We start from the raw sequence: 12,999 nt of genomic DNA on the forward strand, positions 1-12,999 counted from the left end.
GGATAAGCAGGGATGGCTAGATGACAAATGTAAGGATGTAGAGGCTTATCTCACTAGGGGTAAGATAGATACTGCCTACAGCACAATTAAAGAGACCTTTGGAGATAAGAGAACCACTTGTATGAATATCAAGAGCTCAGATGGAAACACAGTTCTAAGCAAAGAATGGAAAGCAGAAAGGTGGAAGGAGTATATAGAGGATCTATACAAAGGTGATGTACTTGAGGACAATATTATGGAAATGGAAGAGGATGTAGATAAAGATAAAATGGGAGATATGATACTGCGTGAAGAGTTTGACAGAGCACTGAAAGACCTGAGTCGAAACAAGGCCCCCGGAGTAGACAACATTCCATTAGAACTACTGACGGCCTTGGGAGAGCCAGTCATGACAAAACTCTACCTGCTGGTGAGCAAGATGTATGAGACAGGCGAAATACCCTCAAACTTCAAGAAGAATATAATAATTCCAATCCAAAAGAAAGCATGTGTTGACAGATGTGAAAATTACCGAACAATCAGTTTAATAAGCCACAGATGCAAAATACTAACACGAATTCTTTACAGACGAATGGAAAAACTAGTAGAAGCCGACCTCGGGGAAGATCAGTTTGGATTCCGTAGAAACACTGGAACACGTGAGGCAATACTGACCCTACGACTTATCTTAGAAGAAAGATTAAGGAAAGGCAAACCTACTATTTTAGCATTTGTAGACTTAGAGAAACCTTTTGACATTGTTGACTGGAATACTCTCTTTCAAATTCTGAAGGTGGCAGGGGTAAAATACAGGGAGCGAAAGGCTATTTACAATTTGTACAGAAACCAGATGGCAGTTATAAGAGTCGAGGGGTATGAAAGGGAAGCAGTGGTCGGGAAGGGAGTAAGACAGGGTTGTAGCCTCTCCCCGATGTTATTCAATCTGTATATTGAGTAAGCAGTAAAGGAAACAAAAGAAAAAATCGGAATAGGTATTAAAATCCACGGAGAAGTAATAAAAACTCTGAGGTTTGCCGATGACATTGTAATTCTGTCAGAGACAGCAAAGGACTTGGAAGAGCAGTTGAATGGAATGGACAGTGTCTTGAAAGGAAGATATAAGATGAACATCAACAAAAGCAAAACGAGGATAATGAAATGTAGTCGAATTAAGTCGGGTGATGCTGAGGGAATTAGATTAGGAAATGAGACACTTAAAGTAGTAAAGAGTTTTGCTATTTGGGGAGCAAAATAACTGATGATGGTCGAAGTAGAGAGGATATAAAATGTAGACTGGCAATGGCAAGGAAAGCGTTTCTGAAGAAGAGAAATTTGTTAACATCGAGTGTAGATTTAAGTGTCAGGAAGTCATTTCTGAAAGTATTTGTATGGAGTGTTGCCATGTATGGAAGTGAAACATGGACGATAAATAGTTATACAAGAAGAGAATAGAAGCTTTCGATATGTGGTGCTGCAGAAGAATGATGAAGATTAGATGGGTTGATCACATAACTAATGAGGAAGTATTGAATACGATGGGGGAGAAGAGAAGTTTGTGGCACAACTTGACCAGAAGGAGGGATCGGTTGGTAGGACATGTTCTGAGGCATCAGGGGATCACCAATTTGGTATTGGAGGGCAGCGTGGAGGGTAAAAATCTTAGAGGGAGACCAAGAGATGAATACACTAAGCAGATTCAGAAGGATGTAGGTTGCAGTAGGTACTGGGAGATGAAGAAGCTAGCACAGGATAGAGTAGCATGGAGAGCTGCATCAAACCAGTCTCAGGACTGAAGACCGCAACAACAACAACAATACCCAACATCACAACCGACGTCCATGGCGATGGTCCATCTTTGCAACCACGTTACCATGCAGCGTGGTACAGATGCGCCCAACAACATACCGAATGGACCGCTCAGGATTGGATCCCGTTCTCTTCACCGATGAGTGTCGCATATGCCTTCAACCAGACAATCGTCGGAGACTTGTTTGGAGGCAACCCGGTCAGGCTGAACGCCTTAGACACACTGTCCAACGGGTGCAGCAAGGTGTCGCTGTATGGTCGTAAAACATGGAATGTGTGGTTTTCATGAGCAATAACAAGGACGGAAATGATGTTTATGTTGATCTCTATTCAAATTTTCTGAACAGGTATCGGAACTCTCAGAACCGAGGTTGACACGTCCCCTTAGAAAAATTGTACATGACTGTGCTTAAACTGACACACAATATTTTTTTAGCGAAATGCAATCTGACTTTCAATAATCCCTAAAAAAGAATGGCCCTGACTAACATTAACCTATACCTTTCACAAATCACTTACCTCACAAAAATCTTCGTTACTCGAACTACTGCAATACAGCGAGCGCCACTACTGCCAGCTAAATAAAAGATTCAAACTACTGAAGGCACTAACTACTGATAAGCACAGTTAGCAAATGAAAGATTTTAATAGAGGACAAACAATGTATTTACCTCAATAGTGTTCAAAAGTCATAATGTACATAGCAGTTCATGACATCCAGTCTTACAAATTTCAAAACTCCGCCATCTCTTTCCCCACATCCTGCACTGCTGGCGGCTCACCTCCAACTGCGCAACGCTACGTGCTGTTAACACCCAACTGCCCAACACTACAATGGCAAACAACAATGCAAACTAGCCACAAACTGCACACTGCACAGCCAATGATTTTTCATACAGAGCGCTATGTGGCGTTACAAATAAGAAAACCTAAACAGCCTACTTACAAGGTGAAGCAAAACTGTTTTTGATGTATGTATGTAGCTGAGATTTTGGGACAGTTTCTTCCTGTAGATAAGACAGCATTCCATCTCCTTATGCAAGATGTAGGGCAACAACAAAATAATTGGACTGAAGTCCTTGGATCTTCATCAGAGAAGGCGAAGTCCGATTCATGTGCCGGAAATATTACATTCAGTGTTTTCTGAAATGAAAAGGGGGTTCCCTTTAGTGAAGAGAGTAACGTCTCCCTGTTTCTGAAACTAAAAATGTTAGCGGTTGGAAAATATGAACAACGAAGACGTTACTACAGCTATAGATAGTCATTCCACAATCGTACTTCAAGGAGTCGGGTAAAACATACAAAGCGCTTCATCCTAAATGGGAAGTGAGTTGATAAGTGCATTTTTGAACCTAAAAACGCAGAATTTCACTTTCAGGCTGAGAATTTTTCTCTTTATACCTATAGAAAGTAGCACAAAAACCGTGACAATGAAAGGTTATCAAAGACAAAGAGAAGGCCAAACGTAGGATCGCTAAGTTTCTAGACATAACCATCTCTAATGACCAGCTCATCGACGAGTTTTTAACCTTGAATCTTCCCTCCTTTCTACGCTAACAAGTCATAAGCTGAAAAATCCTCGTAAAATGAAGTAGCTTCCATTATGGTTATGCACGACAGAATGGACATTATTCTGTCTTGCAATGTGTGCTTTTTTCATTTAATTACGAAATTTGGAGGAGTGACTGAAAGGATTTGTAAAGTTGAATGAAATATTAACGGTTTCCAAACAGAACAACCGCACTGTTATCCATTTTTTCTAGACGTGTGATTACGAATAAACATTTATCGTAAAATATGAAATATATGGGGAGGAGGCAACCTGCGAATAATGATACTTGGGATTGTTTAATTCAGGAAACAGAAGTATTCGATTTAAAGGCGAGTCGGTTAAAGTCAGGTGGTCAAGGTACTGACAGAAAAAGTTAATGCAGTCACGAAGGAGAATAGACGTACTACGGTGACATCATTTGCACTCTAATGAGCTTGACTAACAGGAACTGTCATTGACTGTCCGTTATCACTGGTGCCAAATGTATGGACGAAAATAAGCAAAATGACGTAAAAATCTCATACAGTCAGAGGGAGTTATAGCGAAAGTTACTGGATGCCACGTACTTGAGATCGCTACTGCAATACGTACTTTTATTTTCCATCGTTGTCTTGCATTAATTGCCAATGATGTTGGTGTTTTCAGGGAAGTAATATTCCGGAAATTGTAAGAAAATGTGGTTGACGGCCTCAGTATTTCCATGTTGTTGACAGCCGGGCAAAGTGGTCAAGGCGGGAAAAACGGCCATTAGGGTTCTGGTGGCACCTTATTCTCCCTGGAAGGTCCAGTCACCCCATAAAGTCTAATCTGTTTGTTGCGCCGCTCCTCAGACCTTCAATAACTAATGTGGGAAGCGCTGGAATGAAACTGTAGTCTGTAATAAACCCAAGGGTAACATTCTATTTCTCTTATTAAAAGCGAAAGGCTAATTAGACTTTTACGTCACACTTTCGTCTAGGTCATTAGAAACGAACCATCTGCATAAGGGCAGAGGAATGAAGCAGTTCGGCAACCTTCGCGATGTTCCTGTGAAGTAATGCAACACAATTAAGGATCCCCTACAGAGCGATTTTAAATCCGACGGACCCGAGAATGAGTCCAATATCTAACAAATGTATCTTGCTCTACAGCTGAAATTAGGAGTACTGAAACTCAGTTCCAATGCTTGGGGCGTATATTTAGATTAATAGAAATACCGGTAAGCGTAAGAAATATTAGAATGCGCGGGAAACTAGAGATGATCTCTAACAGATCGGTAAACCAATACAAAAAGATGGTCAGTGATGTATTTGATATGTATGGAACGTCCGAACACAATATCTGTCACTTATTAAGCACATGAATGCAAAGCATTTTTGGGAACACATTTATAATTCCGCTCTGATATAGGTTTTTTCTTCGACGTAAAGTATATCAGTGACTATGATCGTCCTTTTGGAAGACAGCTTTGATTACAACGTAGAATGTACAGGAGTCCTCCAATCATTCCTTCTTACCGTTACTATGGGGTGCCCAGCTGAATAAGTGTTTGTTTATAAATAACCTTTGTGCTACCAGTAGCGATTTTCTTTTATTCACGTTTTACACGAAGCGTTTTGGGAATTGATTCCCATTTTCAAGTGTGAATTTCTTTGTACTATGACTTTTTACGTGATGTACAAAGAATCACACACTTGAGAATGGGAATCGTTTCCCGAAACGTCTCGTGTAAAATGTGAATAAAAGAAAATCGCGTCTCACAGCAAAAAAGTTATTATAAATAAACCCATTGTTTTACAAGCGCAGGCTTTCAAAAAAAATTATAATGGACAAAATCTAAATAAGTGTCTTAAATGACAATAATTGTCTGCACTGCCTGGCATAACTAGGATTACAATATTCTTTTGTCTCTTTTTCACTGCTGCATATTTTCGATTATGTAGCCATTTTCAAATATCCGAGGTGCATGTCAAATGTACCATAGTTAAAAGACAAATATAAAACACCCCTTATTCGTTTAGTCGACAGTAAAAAATAAGACAAAATAAATGAAATGAAAAGTGAAAGAGAACTTCATTGTATAACCCGTCAAACGGACATGTTTGGGTTACAGTGAAAATTTACTTTTACCAAGTTGTTATTGTTGTTACTTCTCTCTATCTGACGATTCCTTGATACCTCAGGATATGTCCTATAAACGGAGCACTTCTTTTAGTAAAGTTATATCGTAAATTTATTCTCTTCTCATTTAGATCCAATATCTCCTCTTTAGTTGTTCAATGTACCCACCTAATCTTCAGCATTCTTATGTAATATATTTGAAATGCTCCTATTCTATTCTTGTTATATTTGTGATTGTTGTACGAGGACGAATTTTTAGAAATCCTCCGAGTGACTCTTCTAGGAACACACGTTCTAGGAATTTTAACAGAAAACCATACCGTAATGCAGAACTCCTGTCTTAACCCTTAACGGCCCGAATTTTTCAAAATTGGATATTAAAATTATTTTCAATTTTTTGAAAATATAAGCTATTATTTGACTCTTCTCTGTTTTAGTTTGTCTGTAACATAACGTGTCTATATGGACACGCTGGGCACTCAGATGCATACTTGAAATATTTTCTGTGACATTGAAATACATTAGAAGAAATGTTTTATTAATCAGATTGTTAATACAAGCAAGGCAAAATTCAAACAAAATAATTCTTACAAAACAATTTATAACACCATACACAAAATAATTCACAATCATTTGTTTTTGTGACTTTCATGGTGCACTTCAAAGCATTCTAGTTACAGTCCTACATCACATTCCCACATTTTGGGCGAACAGCTCATGATTTTTTTTTTTTGCTGTACAAACCTATACATCTTCTCTTCTTCTCAGTTTTCTTGACATAGTGCTTTATACCATCATATCTGATATCACTTGGAACACGAGATTTGTATCCACACATACGACTGATAGACGTCCTGCCTGCTCCTTTTACGGGATACATATATCTTTTCAGGTAAACTTGTACAATTTCTCTTCTGAATTCAAGTTGAGTAGTCTTAGTTCCCGTTCCTTTTTTCACCTGCCACGCATTATGTACAGATACGTCAATCAGCCAAGAAAGTAAAGCCCAGTACCACTTCTTGTTTCGAATGTTTATTCTGCACATGGCAATGTTTTCATCCATCCTATCCACTCCTCCCACGTGTTTATTATAGGCTGTGATAATTTGAGGACGTTGTACTTGAACTGTCTTTTTCTCCTTTGCGGAATATCTTTTTACAAATGATACAGTTTCAACTCCTTCACAGGTAGAAGGTACAGTAACCACTGAATTTTCCACCCATTTTGTGACTATAACACCACCATCCTTGCAAAGTGAGGATTCAAAACACCCCCTTTCCTTTTCAACTAGCGCTTTCTTTGAGGAAACTGGACACTATTTGGGAACTCTGTTTTCTCTGATAGTGCCTGTTGCTCCATAGCTCTTTTCTCTCAGGTATGACAGAACAGAAAAGCCTGTACATAGGTTGTCAAAGAAAAAGTGGAATGGCAGTAGCTTTACATCCATTGTCAAATCATCTGTCATCTGAACGAGTGGGGCAGTAGCCTTACCAAACTGTGCTTCATATACTGTATTTAGATTGGGTGATTTTCCTTGATAAAAGGAAAAAATTACCAGGTATCCAGAACTAGTGCATAAACACCATTCTTTATATCCAAATCGTATCGGTTTCCCCCTGATAAATTGCTTGCAAGAGTTTCTCTCAAAATATTTTATCATTGATTCATCGTAAGACAGATGTTGCTGAGGAACAAACAGCTTATTACATTTGTCTCTTACTATTTCAATAAACGGTCTAATTTTCCACATCTTGTTCTTTTCATCAAATTTGTTATTGTCGTTACAGTGCAGAAATCTAAGAATTTGTTCAAAACGATTTACCATCAGGGCATTGCATACAAAATTGTTTCGTGTGTCGAAATTGGAATCCCAGTACAACCTGTTATTAGGAAGAGAGTTATAACTACTTAGAATGAGGATCCCCCGAAAACACCTCATTTCTTCACAAGTTATATTAGGATTTGGAAAGTTCTTGAAAAGTGCGTAGTTGTTTGACTTATCAACTAGGAATTGTATCAAATCGTCATCAAAGAATAGTTCAAAAATTTCCACTGCAGACTTATCAACAAACGTGTCAAAGCATGGATCAGGAAAAATACATCAAATTTGAAATTAGTGCACCACGAACACAGGTCTTTTGCATATTTCTGTTCCTGTTATCTATATTTCTGAAATCTGTGTGTGTGTGTGTGTGTGTGTGTGTGTGTGTGTGTGTGTGTGTGTGTGTGTCAACTTCAGCCCGGAGTTGTTTAGGATTGAGATTATCTGCTGTTCCTCCTCCGTCCTCATCACCCGGATCCTCATTCGTGAGGACTGCTGGATCAGGGGGCGTGATGCAAACTCCATCAGCCTGAGGAGCGTTTGAATCCTTAAACAGGATGTCTGAAACATCCTGCACAGTCAAACCAGGCTCTAAAGATTCTGCCAGACCTCTCTTATGATATGGAAAGAGAAAAAGAAACGAAATCATTTTTGACCCTGCAACTGCCCAGCGTGTCCATATGGACACGGCTGAAATAATCACTTCATAAGCAGGAAGTGAATCGATGGATAACAAATTTTCTCAAATGAAAATCTCTGTAAACGTATTTAGATATACCGCAAACAGTTTCACATGCCAGAATGTAGAAGTTCTCTACGAAACATTACTTACTTTACATCAACTTGCTCCATTGCGGACGTCAAAGCACTCCCTGAAATACAGGCTGTCACAATCACAGTGGGGTACAAAGTAGACTAGCTCCCAAGTGGTGTACCCCAGGCAACGTAACTAAGTTGCGGCTAAATAGTCTACAGATATAGGCTGCTGGACCTCTGGTGGTTGCAAATTACCTTAGGATATCCCAGATGTTAGAGGATACAAAGCAATGAAGCAAAACAGTTCTGCCAAGAGCTACCTGACAAAGGACTTAGGGAATACCCTCCGGCTCTTAAAGCTAAACATAGAGGGAACAAGCAGAGCAAAAAGTGAGTATCTCACTCAAATATTGATTGAAAACAAGGAAGACGTTGTTCTACTACAGGAAACCCACTGCTCAGGCGAAACCCAACTTCATTCCAGGTATAATCTCCCTGGCTACACGTTAGTTGCTGCGACATATCATGCAAGTTACGGATCTGCAACATGTATCAAGAATGATGTTGAAGAGGTAACAGATGTCCAAACAAAAACGGAAAATAACATCCATACCATCAGGCTGAAAGTCGCCAACACAGAGATTGTGAACATCTATAAGCCCCCAGCACAATCATGGGTAAATGAAGGTGCTCAAAATATTCCACATCCAGAAATACTAACTGGAGACTTCAACAGCCATAACACAGAATGGAGCTACAGAACCACGAATGAAGATGGTGAGAAAGCATCAGAATGGGCTGAAATGGAACGCCTTTTCTTACTATTTGACGGGAAGGACAAAGAGACATTCCGCTCAGCTAGATGGGCTCAGGACTACACTCCCGATCTCTGTTTCTTAACAACAAAGGATTACCCTTGCAGAGCAGCAGAGCAGCAGGAAGGTGATCAGTGATTTCCCTAGAAGGCAAAACCGACCTATACTGGTGAAAATTGGACTCGAAATCCCAGTTGTGAAGTCTATACCAAAGCCACGATGGAACTTCCAAAAAGCCAAATGGGAAAAATTCTCTGAAGAGGTTGATCATATTATTCAGTTTATTCCACCTAAAGTTAGGCACTATGACTGCTTTGTTAGACTAATTCATTCCATTGCCAGAAAACATATTCCAAGGGGCTACAGAGAGAACTACATTCCTGGATGGAGCCCAGATGTCAAGAATTGTATCACGAATTAAAAACGACTCGAGACACCAAGGTATCAGATGAATTGATTTCGGCCCTAGATTCAGCTAGGCAAAAGAAATGGATGGAACTAACTGAAAACATATCTTTCCAACACTCGAGTAAGAAAGCTTGGAATTTATTAAGAAAGCTTGGCAGTGCCACAAAAGTTAATATCTTATCAGACAAAATAAATCCTAACAAAATAGCAGCCAGGATTGTTAATATACCAAGAACACCAAGCAACAGCAACAAACAGAAAGCCAAAGAAATAAAATATGAGCTAAAGTCTAAAATGTCTCAAGCACAGCCTTCCGAATTTGCACAGAAAATCTCTGCAGCCGAAGTTGTTTCAGCCCTAGATAATCTGAAATCTTGAAAAGCGGCTGGTTGTGATGGTATATACCCGGAGTTCCTTAAACATGCTGACCAAGTTGAAGTGCAGTGGCTAACTGCACTGTTTAATGAAATTCTCGCAACAGGAAAACTGCCAAATCTTTTTAAGAAAACTAAAATAATTTCCATCCTGAAACCGTCAAAATTTGGTAACAATCCTGAAGACTATAGACCCATTGCACTTTTAAGTGTCTGCTATAAACTGCTGGAGAGAGTACTCTATAATAGAATTGCACCAACTATCCTGAAACACATTCCTGTAGAACAGGCTGGCTTCAGACGAGACCGCAGTTGTAGCGATCAAGTGCTAGCGTTGGCAACATACATAGAGAAGGGTTTCGAAGACCTGAAGAAAACAATGGCCGTGTTTATTGACCTAACATCAGCATATGATACAATGTGGCGGAAACGCATGCTTCTTAAGTTCTTAAGAATAATTCCCTGTAAAAGAATTGCACAACTACTCAATAACATGCTGTCCAACAGAAAATTCCAAGTTCACCTAAAAGGTCAAGTAAGCAAGGTATACAATTAAAATGACGGACTACCACAAGGATCAGTATTGGCCCCCCTACTTTTCAATTTATATGTCGCTGACTTGCCAGAAACGAAAGCAAGAACATTTATCTATGCTAATGACATAGCCTTGGTGACGCAGGCTAACGATTTTACAACTTCAGAAATGACTCTCACTGAGGATCTGCGAATTCTAGATGAATTTTTTAATGGATGGCGACTCAAAGTAAACAGAAATAAAACTAAATCCTCCACCTTCCATCTGAGTAATAGGCGTGCTCGTTATAAACCGCAAATTTCCTTTAGAAATCAGCTGCTGTTATATAACCCATTCCCAAAATATCTCGGCGTGACCTTGGATCGTTCGCTAACATACAGAAAACACCTAACTGAAACAGCTTTAAAAATGAGAACCAGAAACAATATATTACACAAACTCTCCGGAACAAGCTGGGGAGCTAAGGCATCAGTACTCAAAACAACTGCCCTCTCACTTGTATACTCTGTCGGGGAATATTGCAGCCCAGTATGGCTGAACAGTGCTCATACAGCCATGGTAGACACGCAGCTGAATGTAGCCATGAGAAGCGTATCCGGGACAATAAAATCCACACCCACAGAATGGCTACCTGTTCTGTCTAATACTGCACCACCGAAGTTACGACGTCAAGCAGTGTTGAAAAGGGAATGGGCGAAATGCTCCAAGAATCCCGAGTTACCACTACACCAGGACTGTGATGCCACTCAAAGGGAACATCTTAAGTCCAGGAAACCCTCCTGGAGACTTGGAAAAAGGCTTACGTCTAAAGGATTCCAACCAGAAACAGCATGGCGGGAAGAATGGTTCGCAGCCAATCCCGACTCTGCAGGTCTCATTGCTGATCCTAAACGAGTCCCTCCTGGATTCCACTTACCTAGGAGGTCGTGGACCATCCTAAATCGCATACGAACCAAGCACAGAAGATGCCAGGACTTTAAGCATAAGTGGGGAATCGCTGAAAGCGCCAAGTGTGACTGCGGACACCAACGACAAACAATACACCACATAGTCACAGAGTGTCCCCTACGGAAATATGCTGGAACTCTGACCAGCATACATGAGGTCTCTGAGGAAGCAATCTCCTGGCTGGATACTTTAGATATTAACCTATAGTTTTTATTACAACTTGGAGCTCTGTTTGTCAATATTACTGTTTACAAAAACCACTTTTTCTCTTTTACATGTAACTCATCCTAGTGTTTTTATCCATATGAATATTATTGATTTATCGATCTAATCTAAGACTTTTATTACCATAAATGAATGTAATCTATTTTATTTGTAGTGCATGCATATTGTGTTACCAGTAACATCATTGCTGTTCAATTCAAGTAATGTATCCTTGAGGCCAAACGAAATAATAAAAAAACAATCACAGTGTATATGGTAACAATGAAGTGTTAACACAATGTACGTAAAATTCAAACCCTCCTTGAATACAATATGTGACCGCCAATGCTAAAAATAATTGTAAGCCAACAATGAAGTAAAAACAAAACTAGTGAACAATTGTGTCCATATGGCCACGCTGGGAAGTTTTAAAGCGTCTGCCACTGCTGATGGCTGAGCGTCTCGGTGACGCTTTCGCGATTACTATACGAACATGTGACGAAACGTGCTGCAGTTCTTTGGATCTTACCTTTTTCATCTGTCGCTGCTATCTGGTACGGGACACCATTCAGTTACTGGTTGAGTGATGGTTTTGAAGATACCTCCTTCGTGGGCGGACTACTCTACCTGAGGATTCTTCTAATAAACCTCAGTCTAATATCTGCCTTTCGTGCGATTAAATGGTCGTCCCACTTCAAACTGTTCCGTAGTCATACTCAAAAATATTCAGTGACTGTTCTGCAATCGTTATCATACAATAATGCACCTTTCCGCTCTTGTATGCGCAGTATGCTACATTTACTTATTCACTGAAACTGGTACACTTCCCTAATATCGTGTAGGGCACCCGCGAGTACTCAGAAGTATCGCAACACGACGTGGGATGGACTCGACTAATGTTTGAAGTGGTGCTGGAGGGGATTGACAGCACGAATCCTGTAGGGCTCTCCATAAATCCGTAAGAGTACCGATGGGTAGGGATATCTTTTGAACAGCATTTTGCAAGACATCCTAGATCAGCTCAATAATGTTTATGTCTGGGGAGTTTAGTGGACAGCGCAAGTGTTTGGACCCAGAAGAGTGTTCTTGGAACCACTCTCTAGCAATTCTGGACGTGTAAGGTGTTGCATTGTCCTGGTGGAATTGCTCAAGTCCGTAGGAATGCACAATGAACATGAATGGATGCAGGTGCTCAGACAGGATTCTTACGTACGTATCACCTGTCAGAGTCGTATCTACATGTATGAGGAGTCCATATCAGTCCAATTGCATACGCCCCACACCATTACAGGGCCTCCATGAGGTTATCTCCATACCCGTAGACGTCCCTTCACTCGATACAATTTGAAAAGAGACTCGTCCGACCAGGCAACATGTTTCCACTCATCAACGGTCCCATGTCGCTATTGATGGGCCCAGGTGAGGCGTAAAGCTTTGTGTCGTTCAGTCGTCTAGGATACACGGGTGGGCCTAGGGGCCGAAAGCCCACATCGATGACGTTTCGTTGAATGGTTCGCACGATGGCACTTGTTGATGGCCCAGCATTGAGATACGCAGCAGTTTCTGGAGTGGTTGCACTTCCGTCACGCTAAACGATTGTCTTCAATAGTCGTTGGTCCCGTTCTTGCAGGATCTTCTTCCGGCGCAGTGATGTCGAGGATTTTATGTCTTACCGGATTCCTGATATTCACGGTACACTC

Source organism: Schistocerca gregaria, chromosome 4, assembly GCF_023897955.1.
Source record: "Schistocerca gregaria isolate iqSchGreg1 chromosome 4, iqSchGreg1.2, whole genome shotgun sequence".
Classification (NCBI taxonomy): Eukaryota; Metazoa; Arthropoda; class Insecta; order Orthoptera; family Acrididae; genus Schistocerca; species Schistocerca gregaria.